General features: G+C 39.5%; 1 protein-coding gene and 1 pseudogene across 2 annotated transcripts in view; both read right to left on the bottom strand.

Annotated features, from left to right (window-relative positions):
• Positions 1 to 18114, bottom strand: part of MACROD2 (mono-ADP ribosylhydrolase 2) — a 2731696-nt gene that overhangs the window by 1077516 nt on the left and 1636066 nt on the right. The window lies entirely within an intron of this gene.
• LOC121000095 lies at positions 3184 to 3309 on the bottom strand (annotated as a pseudogene).

Below are 18114 nucleotides of genomic sequence, written 5' to 3'. Positions count from 1 at the left end.
GCCGCTCTGTTCTCCCGCTGTGGCCCCTGTTGTATTCTCCCACCTGGTATGCTAATTTTAGCATCGGAACAATGAGGACAAGACTGAGTCTTTCTCTGTGGGCGTTCCTTCTCCCTGGCTGTAGCTCTGTCCAATCGCAGTTTAAAGATCAGATAGTACAAACTGATATCAACCATATTATCTGGCATATACTGCATATGACATGCTATACAGATATAGTGCCCTGGAGCAAGGGTACTTTGGACTATAGACATTTGTGCACATTTCCCCCTATTGCTACCACAAAAAGCCATCAACTCAATATTTTAGTGCACTTGGATGGGTTACCGCACCATGATTTATGCCGTTCTTTACATTTGTTATGTTATTAGACTATATCTGCACTGCACTGTGGAAAGGGTTCATGAAAAGGTCAGCTAATACTCAGAGAATTTGGGACTTTCTATCTATGCACTGAGAAGTTATAAATTGTCCACAGTTACTATATGGGACTGTGCAAAGTTTGGGAAGAAAAACAAACAAACACACAGACCGTTTGACCATCTGGTTTAACTCTGTTGTTTATGTCTGAAGACGTTTAGACATGACCATAGACTTATATTGTCATGACTATGACAGACTGAAGTTGGAAAATTGTTTCTGGTTAGGCTGTGATTCTCCACTCCACCCTTTCCACTAGAAGGTTCTAGTTCAGTTAGAAAATGTATATAAGGAGAGCAGTTACAGCCCCTAGCTGTCTGCAGACAGGGACCAGTGTTTAGTAGAGGAGACTGCCAGACTGCACGAGTGAACAGAAGAACCAGTCTTGTAGCTATCTCATGCCTTTCCTCAGCACATAACCTTGTTCTGCCAGGGAGGAGCCAGCTCAATGCCTTGCCTGTATTGTATTCTATATTAGTTTTTCCAGTACAGAAGCACACTGGTTTAATGCAAACCCTGAAACCCTGGACTTATTTCCCATTGGGGTGCACCACGCCTTAGCATCCCCTCCAGAGAGCAACAACACACAGCATTGGGACCACCCCAAACATAGGCACTGCACAGACAACTTATATGAGTTTGGTTCATTCTTTCTGTGCAAATATACTGTATGCAACTATAATAGAAAATAGCATGCAATGGAAGGAATAGCTGATTGTCAGCAAATTACAAGAGTTTCATGATCGATGCCATTTGATTTCACTTAGCATTAATATTTAAGACACAATGTGAAAGGAAGCATTCCCCAGTTAATTCTTATTGACTAGATGAAATGACAATGTAAAACCATGTATCATATGGTTGAATTACAAGAAAGTATAACAAACAATGCTGTACAAGTAAGAATGCTCTACTAGGAACTTAGAGACCATCTGTTTCTACATTGTGACATTTGAGTATTGTTCTTTGTAATTTTCAGTACAGGACATAGAACCATTTATTATATATTCCCATTTCTTGTCCAGCTCAAGTATACTCAAGTAAGAAAAAAGTGTAAGCTATGCAAACTATAAAGTAAGAGAAAATACTCTTGTGTATATTTGCAACTACAGAAAAAATCTCTCTACACTTAATGGTCCAACAAACTGATCAGCTAATAACAATAGTCCCTACCCCGAATTTTTGTCATTTTGATGATTTCAGTATAGAATAATAGGGAATAGTCGAGAAAGAAACGTGTGGTCTAAGTACTGGCCAGCTTCTCTGTTCTCCACAGATGAGTGACTGCTAGGGTTGTGCTTTCTAGAAATCATATAGCTGAAAGCTGTGGCTATTAAGTATCTTTTGGATATCTTTATATACTGTATATCAGTCATTGGCTTGGCACAATTATGATATCTGACAAGAAGAAAATCAATAACTAATTTTACATTGCATAAATATTATTATTATTATTATTATTATTACTACTACTTTTATTATTAAAAGGTTGGTTCAAGATATAAAATTAAAAAAAAGTTTTTCTGAATGTGCATGGCAGGCTTTATGTTTTCTGTTTCTATTTTTATGCCATGGGACATTTTTCACTGTTATCATCAAGAGAGGATAGAATAGACACAGCTTTAAAAGTGTATGGGCTTCGACAAAAAGCTTTCCCAATTTTTTTATTTTTCTTAATCTTAAAATAATTATGAGTTATATTTAATTCAATTAGTGAACAGAAGGTTTCTCTATGTTTCTTTCCTTGTGTAAAATATTTTGTAGATTCTTGCAGCTTTTCTCAAGATAAGCCCTCCGGCACTTCAAGTTACTGTTCCTAAGTTAAGTGTATGTTTATTTGTTGGCTTATAAACATTTAATTGAAGAATCTGCCCACGTTTCACAATTTTATATCAAAAGAAAACATCTATTTTATAGTTATTTTACAAAAATGACTTTGAATGTTCTACTTGGCAATGGTTCTACTTGACAATACTTACATTGGCACCGTGTGCATTGGTGTATTTAAATGACATTAAATAAATAAATAAATAACTAAATAAAATGACCACCAATTTATTTAATTTTCTTCTCTGAAAGCCTGAAGAGCATGCTTTCTTCACCCGTGCAATAAAATCGTGCAGCGTGCCACACAAAAACATGCACTGGGTTGCGGTCTACGCAGGCCCTCTCCAACATGAGTAAGGCCCCCCACAAACCATTCCCTATCCTTCCGGGCCTATGGCTTCTGCAAGGGACTGGGACAAGTGGCAACCCTCAGCCGAAGCCGAGTGTACGCCCATCTGTGCTCCCGGCTTTCGCCTCGGCTGCCACCCAGGGCGTCAACCAGGAGCTTCAACAAGGTCTGGACTCTAGACCTCAAGGTGGGTTGCCCGTAAGGGCACAGCAACCTCGAAAATCCAGTGACAAACAAACATGTAAAATGCACACAGTGAAAACACAAAAATAAATAAGTGAATGTGTGCTAGTTACGGCCCGGACATTCGGCCGGAATTATCATTCCTCATCTTGTCAAGGCCGATGCCGAGCAAAGAGAGGTTGTGTGCTAAAATTGTATAGAAAAAGAAGTGCTGTGCAAATGTGCCATACTCAGTGGGCCCGGTCACCCTGTGAGTTTAGGCACCCCAGGGTCACTACTCCTGGGGCACTATGTGCTTTGGCCTTTCAACACAGTTCGGCCTCCTGGCTTCGATCCAGCAAAGCCCAGGCGGTCTCACACAGGGCCTCGCCATACCCTGCGCTGTACACCTGAGGTTACTGTTTAGTGGTTCTCTATTCTGCTCGACATCCATGGTTCCCCATGAATGCAGTACAGTCCCAGGAGCTAGCTCGACTGGGTCTGAAGAACAGATACTACACTTGATCTTAGCCAACAGACCGAGAAGCGATCACCAGTGTGTCACTCAGGAGTCAAAAATTCTCTACCTGAATATTAATGTCAGAGGGATTCTGGGATTTCCAAAGTAGACAGTTGTAGATTTACTCACATTGAGGAGACAAAAGATTTAGTTATTACTACAGAGGAAGGCTTAGAGCGAGAGACAGTCTTTCTCAATAGAAAAGGCACTCCATCCCTGTACAACGCATATACCGAATGCTCTCCCTCGAGACTTCAGGGTCAGGCACGAATATGTTTCATTGCCTGGCCATTCATTCAAAACAGTGGGGGAATGCCATAGGAGACAGGAAGTGAAGCCTCTGAGAGCAATGCACAGCCATAGTTGCACCATGGGGCTAATTTATATATTATAAAACAGCTATTTTCTCAACATTCGAGTTATGGAGATGGGACCAACAGCTTTACATTCAGCTGCATTAATGCTGATATACAGTTGTGTTCAAAATAATAGCAGTCAGACATCACTAACCTGATCAATCACTGTTTATGGTAGAAATGATATTTCTACATGGCAAATAATTTACTAGCAGGTGTAGTAGAGTAATAGAAATCCAACAGACTCAACAGTCATGACATGCATGCTGCTGATTCTCTGTAATTCAATCACTTATTGAAAGGGACATGTTCAAAATAATAGCAGTGTGGAGTTCAATGAGTGAGGTCATTCATTCTTTGAAAAACAGGTGGCAATTATTGCCCTTATTTAAGGAAGGAAGGCAGCAAATTTTGTACATGCTGGTTACAATGCATTTCTCTCTGAAATTGACATTGTTCAGAAGAACAGCGTACCTTGATTAAAAAGTTTATTGGGGAGGGGAAAACATATAAAGAAGTGCAGAAAATTATAGGCTGCTCAGCTAAAATGATCGCAAATGCTTTAAAATGGCAACCAAAACCTGAAAGACGTGGAAGAAAGCAAAAAACTACCATTCGAATGGATAGAAGAATAGCCAACATGGCAAGGACTCAGCCAACAATCAGCTCCAGGAAGATCAAAGAAGGTCTAAAGTTACATGTGAGTACTGTTACAATTAGAAGACGCCTATGTGAAGCCAAGATATCTGCAAGAAGCTAGGGACTACATTCTCAAAGTCCCACTGTTGAAAAAAAGACATGTGCTGAAGAGGTTACAATTTGCCAAAGAGCACATTGACTGGTCTAAAGAGACATTTTGTAAACTGATGAAAGTAAGGTTATTCTTTTTGGGTCTAGTGGCCGGAGAAAGTTTGTCAGATGACGCCCAAACACTGAATTCAAGCCACAGTACACTGTGAAGACAGTGAAGCATGGTGGCGGCAAGCATCATGATATGGGGATGTTTCTCATACTAATCTATTGGGCCTATTTATCACATACCAGGGATCATGGATCAGTTTGAATACATCAGAATACTTGCTGAAGAGGAAATGTCCTTGAAATGGGTGTTCCAACAAGACAATGACCCCAAACACACCAGTAAACGTGCAACATCTTGGTTCCAGACCACCAAGATTGATGTTATGGAGTGGTCAGCCCAATCCCCAGATCTTAACCACTTGCCATTTGGGCCATTTGCCCCCTTCCTGACCAGGCCTAATTTAGCAAAACTGACATATCTCACTTTATGTGGTAATAACTTTGGAACGCCTTTACTTATCCAAGTCATTCAGAGATTGTTTTCTCGTGACACATTGTACTTCATGATAGTCATAAATTTGAGTCAATATATTTCACCTTTATTTATGAAAAAATCCCCAAATTACCAAAAAATTTGAAAAAAATCGCAATTTTCTAAATTTCAATTTCTCTGCTTTTAAAACAGAAAGTGATACCTCATACTTTATGTTGGCATCATTTTGGAAATGTCATTTAATTTTTTTAGGACGTTAGAAGGCTTAGAAGTTTAGAAGCAATTCTTCAAATTTTTAAGAAAATTGCCAAAACCCACTTTTTAAGGACCAGTTCAGGTCTGAAGTCACTTTGTGGGGCCTACATAGTGGATACCCCCATAAATGACCCCATTGTAGAAGATACACCCCTCAAGTTACTTATAACCGATTTTACAAACTTTGTTAACCCTTTAGGCGTTCCACAAGAATTAAAGGAAAATGGAGGTCAAATTTTTAAATTTTACTTTTTTGGCAGATTTTCCATTTTAATCCAATTTTTTCTTTAACACATCGATGGTTAACAGCCAAACAAAACTCAATATTTATTCCTCAGATTCTGCGGTTTACAGAAACACCCCACATGTGGTCATAAATTGCTGTATGGGCACACGGCAGGGCGCAGAAGAAAAGGAACTCCACATGGTTTTTAGATGCCATGTCCCATTTGAAGCCCCCTGATGCACCCTTACAGTAGAAACTCCCAAGAAGTGATCCCATTTTGGAAACTAGGGGATAAGGTGCCAGTTTAATTGCTACTATTTTTGGGTACATATGATTTTTTGATCATTCATTATAACACTTTATGGGGCAAGGTGACCAAAAAATTGGTTGTTTTAGCACAGTTTCTATTTATTTATTTTTACAGTGTTCACATGAGGGGTTCAGTCAAGTGACATTTTTATAGAGCAGATTGTTACGGACGTGGCGATACCTAATATGTATACTTTTTCTTATTTATTAAAGTTTTACACAATATTAGCATTTTTGAAACCAAAAAAATGATGTTTTAGTGTCTCCATGTTCTAAGAGCTATAGTTTTTTTTTTTTTTTTGAGAGATTTTCTTATGTAGGGGCTCATTTTTTGCGGGATGAGGTGACGGTTTTATTGGTACCATTTTTGTGGGACATACGTATTTTTGATCACTTGGTGTTGCACTTTTTGTGATGTAAGGTGACAAAAATTGCTCGTTTTGACACAGTTATTTTATTTTATTTTTTTTACGGTGTTCACCCGAGGGGTTAGGTAATGTGATATTTTTATAGAGCTGGTTTTTATGGACGCAGCAATACCAAATATGTCTATTTTATTTTATTTTTCTCTATTTTAAAATTATTATTTTTTATTACTTACTTGGGGAATTTTTTTTTTTACATGTGAAACCTTTTTATTTATTTATTTTATTTATTTATTTTTTTAACACTTTCTTTTTTTATTTTTTATTTTACACTTTTCGTTCCCCATAAAGGTCATTCAAGACCTCTGGGGGACATTTACTTCACTTTTTCTTTTTCACTGTTGATTTCTCCTGTAACTGGGGCTGACATAGTAGCCCCAGTTACAGGGGAAATACACCCCCCAGAGAGGCTGTACAGCGCAATACAGCGCTGTACAGCCTCAGAGCAGGGCTGATCGAGGTCTCTGAAAGACCTCACACAGCTCCTGCACTCTCCGATCCCGGCGATCACATGACCGCCGGGCAGGAACAGGAAACGCATAGAGCTTCCTGCTATGCATACACAGCGCTCGGTGAGCGCTGTGTATGCAGAGATCTAGAAGGCAGGGACACCTGGGCACTGTCCCTGCCTTCTCTCTGGATTGCCCTGCTGTCACTGACAGCGAGCAACCCGATCAGCAGCTGCACGATTAGCGTGCAGCTGCAGTTTCTGAACGGACGTTCTGGAACGTCCATTCAGAAATAGAGATCCACCCATAGGACGTTTATATCCTATGGGCGGACGGGAGGTGGTTAATCCAATAAAAAACTTGTGTGGGGACATAAAAAATGCAGTTTCTGAGGCAAAACCAAGAAATAGAGAAGAACTGTGGAATGTAGTCCCATCATCCTGGGCTGGAATACCTGTTCACAGGTGCCAGAAGTTGGTTATACAACTAAATATTAGTTAAGTGATTCAAAGTAAAGCCAAATCTTCAAAAAATTCAGTTTATATAGTGAATGTTTGAGTTTGCAAAGAAGAATACAAACACTGCTATTTTTTTTTTGAACAGTCTAATATTCTCTTTTCTTAATTTTTTTTTTTAGAGGAACAACCCAAATTTGACATATTTTTCTTCATGTTTTGATTTGGAATAGAATGTGTCGTGTTCCCAATGCATTTGTGTGTATGGAAATAAAAGCTATTAGAAGGATTTTGAGCTTTATTCACTTTTTAAACACACTGCTATTATTTTGAACACAACTGTATGTAGTGACAGCAGTGACAGATTCCATTTAAAGATGTTTTCTGATGTGGTCCAACCAATTATTTTTTAGGTCTTCTAGCAACGTATTTTTGTTAAGGGTTTCCCTTAAGAGTTCCACAAATTGAGGCCAGGCTGCTTCTCCATCACCTTACTGTTTCAAAATGCTTGATAGGTCTTCACTGGAAAAGTTTATCTCAGCTCTCTCAACATGACTTTTTTTATGAGGATTAGAGACATTCATGACATGAAATATATGGCTGCTTGACTGAATAATTCTCTTGATAAATTTTATTACAAAATTTTTGGTCGACTCAGAGTGGTTGATCAATTATATTTCCTACTTTTTCAATTATCTCCTACTAGGACCTGTGTGACCTATTCCCGCCTCTTCTCTTCTTTCTATTAAACAAACAATCATCTGGTGAACGATCATTTCACAGACACAGCCATACACATTTTAGTCTATATCGGCCTTTACAGTAGTTCAAACTGCCCATGCACGTTAAATGAAACTGGACAAAAAATCTTCCTGGGAACGTTATTGCAACGAAAGATCTTTCATTCATGAACCATGTTTCTTTGAACAAAAGCTAACTTCTTTTCAAACGCTAAATGCCACAAGCAAGGCTCCATAGGAACTTTGCTATGACAGGTCTCAGAGCTTTCAGATGGCTTGAGGCTGCCATAGCAACTGAATATCTCCCTCAATCTTGGTGCAAGCACAACGTTCGATGCAGGGAGTTCAGGAAGTGAAGTACTTCTGGGATTTCACTGCTCAGGTGTTGTGGTCGGAACTGATCACTGCATCTGAGGGCCTATAAGTCCGTGATCAGTATTATCTATGAACACAGGCAATGCCTCTGGCATGTGTAAAACAGTGAGTAGGCAGCAGCTATGGTACCAGCTAAGCTTTTGAGTGGGCTCCTTCTTTAAATACCCAATGTCATAAATATGATGTGGGGGTGCATACTTGTAGTAGCTATTATAGAATTATGTGTGCTGTGTGTCTGTTGTATAAGGCTTGATTTCTGCTGGAGAGAAGGGTCATTCACCAAATGGCTGACTGCGTTGAAGCCTCCATTCTATCCCAGCAGGGTGGAGTCAGGCATGCTGGGCCTCTGCCAGCTATAAGATGAGCAAATTGACATTTCTGTCATATTCCTGTTGTATATAACACCTCTGGCTGCCAAGTACTACAGTCGTGGCCAAAAGTTTTGAGAATGACACAAATATTAGTTTTCACAAAGTTTGCTGCTAAACTGCTTTTAGATCTTTATTTCAGTTGTTTCTGTGATGTAGTGAAATATAATTACACGCACTTCATACATTTCAAAGGCTTTTATTGACAATTACATGACATTTATGCAAAGAGTCAGTATTTGCAGTGTTGGCCCTTCTTTTTCAGGACCTCTGCAATTCGACTGGGCATGCTCTCAATCAACTTCTGGGCCAATTTCTGACTTATAGCAACCCATTCTTTCATAATCACTACTTGGAGTTTGTCAGAATTAGTGGGTTTTTGTTTGTCCACCCGCCTCTTGAGGATTGACCACAAGTTCTCAATGGGATTAAGATCTGGGGAGTTTCCAGGCCATGGACCCAAAATGTCAACGTTTTGGTCCCCGAGCCACTTAGTTATCACTTTTGCTTATGGCACGGTGCTCCACCGTGCTGGAAAATGCATTGTTCTTCACCAAACTGTTGTTGGATTGTTGGAAGAAGTTGCTGTTGGAGGGTGTTTTGGTACCATTCTTTATTCATGGCTGTGTTTTTGGGCAAAATTGTGAGTGAGCCCACTCCCTTGGATGAGAAGCAACCCCACACATGAATGGTCTCAGGATGCTTTACTGTTGGCATGACACAGGACTGATGGTAGCGCTCACCTTTTCTTCTCCGGACAAGCCTTTTTCCAGATGCCCCAAACAATCGGAAAGAGGCTTCATCGGAGAATATGACTTTGCCCCAGTCCTCAGCAGTCCATTCACCATACTTTCTGCAGAAGATCAATCTGCCCCTGATGTTTTTTTTGGAGAGAAGTGGTTTCTTTGCTGCCCTTTTTGACACCAGGCCATCTTCCAAAAGTCTTCACCTCACTGTGCGTGCAGATGCGCTCACACCTGCCTGCTGCCATTCCTGAGCAAGCTCTGCACTGGTGGCACTCCGATCCCGCAGCTGAATCCTCTTTAGGAGACGATCCTGGCGCTTGCTGGACTTTCTTGGATGCCCTGAAGCCTTCTTAACAAGAATTGAACCTCTTTCCTTGAAGTTCTTGATGATCCTATAAATTGTTGATTGAGGTGAAATCTTAGTAGCCACAATATCCTTGCCTGTGAAGCCATTTTTATGCAACGCAATGATGGCTGCCTGCGTTTCTTTGCAGGTCACCATGGTTAACAATGGAAGAACAATGATTTCAAGCATCACCCTCCTTTTAACATGTCAAGTCTGCCATTTTAACCCAATCAGCCTGACATAATGATCTCCAGTCTTGTGCTCGTAAACATTCTCACCTGAGTTAACAAGACGATTACTGAAATGATCTCAGCAGGTCCTTTAATGACAGCAATGAAATGCAGTGGAAAGTTTTTTTTGGGATTAAGTTAATTTTCATGGCAAAGAAGGACTATGCAATTCATCTGATCACTCTTCATAACTTTCTGGAGTATATGCAAATTGCTATTATAAAAACTTAAGCAGCAACTTTTCCAATTTCCAATATTTATGTAATTCTCAAAACTTTTGGCCACGACTGTAGAATCATTGTTTCTGGGCAGCAGATCTCTGTTTAGGCAGCACAATCTACTGCCCAGAAACCATGATTGATGTGCCTCCACAAACGACAGGATCACCCGTTGAACGAGCATTTCGCCTGTTCATCACGTGAACGAAACCACATTTAGATGGGCAGATTGTCAGGAACGAGCTTTTGCTGATACTCAGATTATTTGTCATTTCTGCTTTGAAGAAATGCAGTCCAAGAATGCAGCAGTGGTAAATTAAGCAATCTAAACAACCCCGGGTTGCAGAGAAGGCTCATTCACATTTTCTATACCTTATGAAAGAAAGATTTTTCATGAGAAACATCACACATCTGTATCTGGCCATTATCACCAGGCAGGAGTAGATGAAAGAGAACACCACCAGAGACAAACGATTACTCAGTCGTATCAGTTACAAACAAGCAGTGACATTATATAGACAATTTCATTAGATCAAAAGACCATTAATGGAACTCCAATCTAGAAACTATCCACAGGACGCCAGCTTTAGTAGCACACGTCAATGATAATTTTTATAAATATACAATATTATCACCAAGCTGTAATCATTGTATAGTGATGAGCTGATGAGAACTTAAACATGGGGGTGAAGCTCAATCTGTGATTGACATGGCCATAACATGCAAAATCTGATATCAGTGCAATAAAGACATTTTTTTTAAGGTATTCAGATTTATTTAATGCATTATTACTCTGTGCTTTCTACTGTGGTCACAGTGGATTCGCCTCCAGAAGTCTCTAGTGGACGAGACCTGTATGGCAACTGTGGCATAGTACGACGGGATTGGCGGGTGGTTGTCACACCGGTCTCATTGGAAGGATTCTTTAAAGGGAACCTGTCACCGGGATTTTGTGTATAGAGCCGAGGACATGGGTTGCTAGATGGCCGCTAAAACATGCGCAATACCCAGTCCCCATAGCTCTGTGTGCTTTTATTGTGTAAAAAAAACTATTTGATACATATGCAAATTAACCTGAGATGAGTCCTGTATGTGAGATTAGTCAGGGACAGGACTCATCTCAGGTTAATTTGCATATGTATCAAATCTGTTTTTTTACACAATAAAAGCACACAGAGCTATGGGGACTGGGTATTGCGGATGTGCTAGCGGCCATCTAGCAACCCATGTCCTCGGCGCTATACACAAAATCCCGGTGACAGGTTCCCTTTAATTTAATTTACATATAAGGAGCATCCACAGCACACCAACAGTAGATGCAAATGATTCAAGTTTATTAATGACTCTCTGTGTCAGTAAAATGTGTCCTCTATTATCATCCATATCTATCCAATGTAATTGGCAACGTTTCGGCCTGTCCCAGGTCTTTATCAAGCAGTGAGATGTGAGGGCATATCTGGAATGCTAGTAACCACTGTTAGCTAAGAAAAAATAAACTAGACATCTCTTGGGCATAAGTTAGACTATGAGCCAGACCAGAGCAACTCCGCCACATCCATACATCAAATGGACAGTTGACTGCCAAGGAATGCTGTCTTTCCCCTACAGATGCTATTGCATGGGAAAAATCATTCACCTTTTATTAAATGGTTGGCAAAAAGCTAAGAATTACAGGACCATGGTTTAACGTGAGAGATACTAGGAACTGCAATCTATTTGCCTGTGAACAGGTTTAGGAAACCTCAAAATGTGTTACAGCAATTTTCTTTATTAAGTTTATGTTTTTCATGCATACATGAAATCCTACATGCAGGGGCGTAGCTAAAGGCTCATGGGCCCTGGTGCAAGAGTTCAGCTTGGGCCCCCCTTCACTGAGTGCTTTATGGCCAGGGAAGCACAAGCCTTCAAGCTGCCTGAGGCAAAAATTGAAACGGCACCTCCCCCAACCCCTGCCAATTTCTTGACCTAACCCCTTCCCTCCAGCCAGAGGTGTAACTTGACCAGCATGCACTTTCTATAATACCAGTGTCTTCTTATATGGCATAAGGGTATTGGGGCCCCTCAGGCTCCTGGGCCCAGTAGTTACTGCTACCTCTGCACCCCCTATAGCTATGCCCCTGCCAACACGGTAGAGCAGACCTTTTTTTCTTTTGCGTCTTAGCAAAAGTATCTTTTGGTCAGTTTTATTCAAAGAAATGTAATGCTGCCAATGGAAGGAAGCTCTTCTGCTGCTGATGATAATGGGACTGCACCACAAGTCATGTAGTGTGAGATCCTTCTTTGTCATGTAATCACTAGAGATTACTCGTGAATTTCGAGAAATTCGATTCAGCCAAATTGGTTGGGCTATTTGATTCAGGTCTGAATTAATTTATCTGAAAAATAGCTGAAAATTTGGGTTTGGAACTGACTCAAACTTTTGGAACTTTCGGATTGAATTTGATTAGTGTACAATCAATTCAACTCATTCTAATTATGAAAGATTATTTATTTTCTAACCTTTTCACTTAGCATAACGAATCCTGAGATGTGTAGCACAAGATGACCACCTTTTAGCTTTTTTTTTTTTTTACAATGATTTTGCAATATTGTTTCACAAGATGTCTATCCCTTTATGTGTCTGTGTGCATCCACCATGTGGTTGTGACAAGAGTTGAAGCCTCTGAAGAGCTTTGCTAGTATGTTGTGATATTGTGTGGAATTTGTTTTATAAGAAATTAGAGTTCTTAACCAAATTCAAACTAAGGTAAGGGGGGCATATCCATATACACTCACCTATAGAATTATTAGGAACACCATACTAATACGGTGTTGGACCCCCTTTTGCCTTCAGAACTGCCTTAATTCTACGTGGCATTGATTCAACAAGGTGCTGATAGCATTCTTTAGAAATGTTGGCCCATATTGATAGGATAGCATCTTACAGTTAATCTGTACTGTATATATATATAGATATATACACCCTCATCTAAAAAAGTCTCCATTCCTGGACTTCAGTTTATGCTTATGGGTCTTTTTAGAAAATCCACTGTGGGCATGTAACAAAAGCCAATGATAAAACAAGTCAACTGACACTTGCCTAAACAGCCTTTGAACAGGCCGATCAAAACTGTACAGAGAAGAATGACCCATACTATGATAGTTCGCCATCCATATATACTTTACGTTATCTCGACATCACATCCCCCCAGGAAGATATATTGCCCACCCACGAGCAGCCAACCAATGAGCATTTCTTGGTTTGTCGGCCTATCAGTGGTGGTCTTTAGAATAGCTTACGATTAGTTGCATGAAAGTCCCTTTTCCTATTCATCGATCCACGTAAAAGATCCTTAAAGGGGATATCCCATTAGTAATATATATGAAAAGTACATGCCAAACTTTAAACCAGCCCTGTACTTCACATGGATCCAGAGATCTGCCCATTCATTGCTGCAATTGCTGTGCTAGATTTATTTCAAGCTGGCAGCTCATGGGCGTGTCCTTTCTGCTGCAGATGGTGGCAGTTGGAGGATGGAACTGAGCATGGGCTTCCATCTTAGTGAGCAGGACAGAGAAATTAGAAAAAGAGCAACAGCAGGTGGCGCTATATAAATAGATAATTATGGCTTTTGCAATTACAGTGTTCAGATCCAGGCACTGGTTTGAAAAATGTAAAAATATTTTTCATGGACAACCTCTTTAAGTCCAGTAAGTTATTTTCTGACCTCTGAGAATAACAAAAACTAATTATTGTACACTATCATTAAAATAAAAAAAGTAGCTAGAAAATAGAGTAGCATGTTCTATGTCTAATTTCTTGAAGTATTGATGGATCTCACAATGGAAGAGATCAGCTGTCTGTTATTGGATTATTGGACTGTGTACAAAGTGACTATGTCCATTAGCCTGTATGGAAAATATATAATCCATTTTACTAAGATGCTTTACTATGGAATTTAACAGTAATGTGATCATATACTATGAAAACCCTCAACCTTTAAGAGCCACTTTAGCAGCATTATGAAGATATAAAAAAAAAAAAATGGAATTTCACAATTTAACATCATTTATGAAAAAATTAGAGATGAATTTAAAGGTTCCGTCCATAAGTCGGGGCCCCCTTTCTTGTGAATTGTGAGCAGCCGGACCCCCAGCGATTAGACACTTATCACCTATCCTATGGATAGGCTGTAACTATTATAGTATAACCCCTTTAATTATAATGTACAGGGTGTGCCATTTATATGGATACACCTTAATAAAATGGGAATGGTTGGTGATATTAACTTCCTGTTTGTGGCACATTAGTATATGTGAGGGGGGAAACTTTTCAAGATGGGTGGTGACCATGGCGGCCATTTTGAAGTCAGCCATTTTGAATCCAACTTTTGTTTTTTCAATAGGAAGAGGGTCATGTGACACATCAAACTTATTGGGAATTTCACAAGAAAAACAATGGTGTGCTTGGTTTTAACATAACTTTATTCTTTCATGAGTTATTTACAAGTTTCTGACCACTTATAAAATGTGTTCAATGTGCTGCCCATTGTGTTGGATTGTCAATGCAACCCTCTTATCCCACTCTTCACACACTGATAGCAACACCGCAGGAGAAATGCTAGCACAGGCTTCCAGTATCCGTAGTTTCAGGTGCTGCACATCTCGTATCTTCACAGCATAGACGATTGCCTTCAGATGATACGAGATGTGCAGCACCTGAAACTACGGATACTGGAAGCCTGTGCTAGCATTTCTCCTGCGGTGTTGCTATCAGTGTATACTGTATATACAGGGTTGTATATAGACCTAGTCCATCATTTTAACCCTGTCACTGAAGCGATGTGCGAACATAGCGCCAGCTCGCACATGCAGCGGGCATCATGGCCGTCAGGTCTCTACTGTTTTAAACAGCAGAGACCTGCGGCTAATTACTGTGACCGGCAATAATGCCAATCGCGGTAATTAAAGGCTTTAGATCCCGTGATCAAGTGAGATCACTGCATCTAAATGCGCAAAAACCCAGAATCTCACTCTTCCTGCGACCAATGAGGCTGTCAGTGGTTGTGCTGACTATCAGCCTGAATACCATGCTGCAATTCTTATTTTGGACACCAGATGGCAGGCCAACATAAGAAATTAGCAATTGACAGTTGTAAACTCATTTTAAAAATCCCTGATTGTACAAAATGAAAAATGAAAACACAGAATTTATAGGCTCATATATAAGCTTCAAAATCATTTTAAAAAATCTAAAAAAAGGGAAAAAAAATATATAAAAAAAAAATACAAAAGTTTAAATCACCCCCCCTTCTGTATAATAATAATAAAAAAAAATACCTAAATAACAATAAATATAAACATCATGGGTAGAACCGTGACCGAAAACACCCATACTATTAAAATATAAAAAAATATATTAAAAAGATATAAAAAACATTTTTAAATACGGTGAATGGCATAACGGAAAAAAGGGTCAAAATGGTGAATTTGCCTTTTTTCAGTGCTTCTCTTACCTTAAATAAAATGTGATCAAAAAGTCACACACAATCCAAAATGGTATCAATAAAAACTACAGATTGTCCCGCAAAAAATTAGCCCCTATACAGCTCAGTAGATATAACTAAAAAAGTTATAGGGGTCAGAATATGGTGACGTTTAAATTTATTTTTACACTATTTAGACATACAAAACCTATACATATGTGGTATCGTTATAATTGTACTGACCCAGAGAATTAAGGGCATTTTTGCCACAAATGAAACGCCGTGGGAACAAAACTCATAAAACGGTGGAGGAATTGCGTTTTTTTTTTCAATTCCACCAAATTTTGATTTTTTTTTTACCGCTTACCACTACATTGTATGCCATAATTTTGGTGGCATTAGAAATATATAACTTGTCCCACAAAAAAATAAGCTATGTGAACGGAATAAAAAAGTTATGGCTCAAGGAAGATAGGGAAGATAGGGAAGAAAAATGAAGAAAACGCACAAACGAAAAAAAAAACTCCGGTAGGGAAAGGGTTAAAGGAAAGGTTTAAAGGGAAAAATAATCGCTTATACTATATTTACCAATAAAATTAAACACTATGCATAGTATTTTTTCCCCAATCTGCTTTTTCAATTTGATTGTACATTGCTCATAATCCATTTTCCGTACAAGTTTGTAAAACAGTCGTCTTGACTTTACTGCCTTTAGAAATATACTTTGCTGCAGTTAAATGGGCCACAGGAACCCGTGTTCCTATCATGACTCAACATAAGAGAGTGTTCTTGATATGCTCTATGATGTGTGCCGAGATCACTATGCAGGGAGGCTGTATACAAAGCTGCGACTAACATCTATTGCGATCTATGGTGTCATCCAGGGTTATCTATATAGAGGTATTACCTGTCATTGTAATCCTATCTATAAAGATGACTGCTGTGAAGTGATCTCTATAGATCAAGAAGTATTAGCCTATTATAAGGCTCTACGATCAGAGCGTAAACTGCAAGATTTCAGGATTTTTTTTAAATATAGATAATAACATGTAAAATTTAAAAGGTCACCATTAATTCTTAAAAAATATGCTTAACATATATGGTTGATTTAAACAACACATTTTTTGAGGACAGCACCCCCTGTTATTTCTGATGATTTTTGGGGGCCCATGTTTCAGCCCAACACAGATCAAATATTGATAGCCTATTCTAGGGGTGGGCAACCTGCAGCGCTCCAGCTGTTGTGAAACTACATCTCCCAGCATGCATACTTGCTCTGCTCCTCTCAGAACTGTCATAGAAATAAATGGAGCATACTGGGAATTGGAGTTTCACAACAGCTGGAGTGCCACAGTTGCCCACCCCCAGCCTAACCTAAGGCCCCAGAAACCCCACTACAATATCTTCTCAATGAGTTATAGGGAACCTGTAACCACAAAATGTGGTGCGATCTGCAGACAGCATGTTATAGTACAGAAGGAGCTGTGCAGATTGATTTAAAATTTTATAGGGAAAGATTCAGTAAAACCTGTGTTTTATACATTTAAATCTCTGCTTCTTTTAGGCTCAGTTGCCCATGTGTGTGCTCAGCTCCTCCTGCTCTATAGCATGCTGCCTGCACTGCATTTCATAGTGACCGCTATGCTTCATGTTTCATCGTGTGCACCTGTCTTTGCTAATATTATTATTTTGCTATATTGGTTATCACATCCACATAATTGCTATCTTGAGTAGGATGTCTATTGTGGTACTTGTGGTTCGCTGCGGGCATCCTCCACTGTATGCATTTTTGCTGGGGACCGCCATTAGCAACGGGCCACAAGTGCAGGATTTGCTCCGCTGTATATACATATACAACTGCATGTGGGTTTGAGCACTTCCTGCCTGTTTAACACCACACCATTGTTTTATTTGTTTGTATATAGAGAGGCTTAGGCCTAGTTCACACGATCGTTTTTTTTGCGTGTACGGGCTGTTTTTTTGTGTTCCGTATACGGTCCGTATACGTAACCATTCATTTCAATGGTTCCGCATTAAAAACGGAATGTGTTCCGTAAGCATTCCGTTTCCGTATTTCCATTTTTCAGTTCCGTTGAAACAGAGAACATGTCCTATTATTGGCCGCAAATCACGTTCCGTGGCTCCATTCAAGTCAATGGGTCGGCAAAAAAAACTGAACACATACGGAAATGCATCCGTATGTCTTCCGTATCCGTTCCATTTTTGCAGAACCATCTATTGAAAATGTTATGCCCAGACCAATTTTTTCTATGTAATTACTGTATACTGTATATGCCATACTGAAAAACGGAACGGAAAAACATAACGGAAACACAACGAAACTCAAAAACGGAACAACGGATCCGTGAAAAACGGACCGCAAAAAACTATAAAAGCCATACGTTCGTGTGAACTAGGCCTTAGAGGTGTATAAACTCCAATTTAAATGTGCCTGTTTTCCATATACAGGCTACATTTAGGTGCACCTGCGAGGCCTGGGCCATATCAGCCAGTCTTGAGTGGGACTCGCGGACTCCTCCCTCCTCCCATTGCAAGCATGGATACATGCTGGAGGTAAC

The sequence above is a fragment of the Bufo bufo genome, chromosome 4 (genome assembly GCF_905171765.1).
Source record: "Bufo bufo chromosome 4, aBufBuf1.1, whole genome shotgun sequence".
NCBI lineage: Eukaryota > Metazoa > Chordata > Amphibia > Anura > Bufonidae > Bufo > Bufo bufo.
The sequence above is the reverse complement of the archived record's forward strand: the minus strand, read 5'-3'. Positions and strand labels throughout refer to the sequence as shown.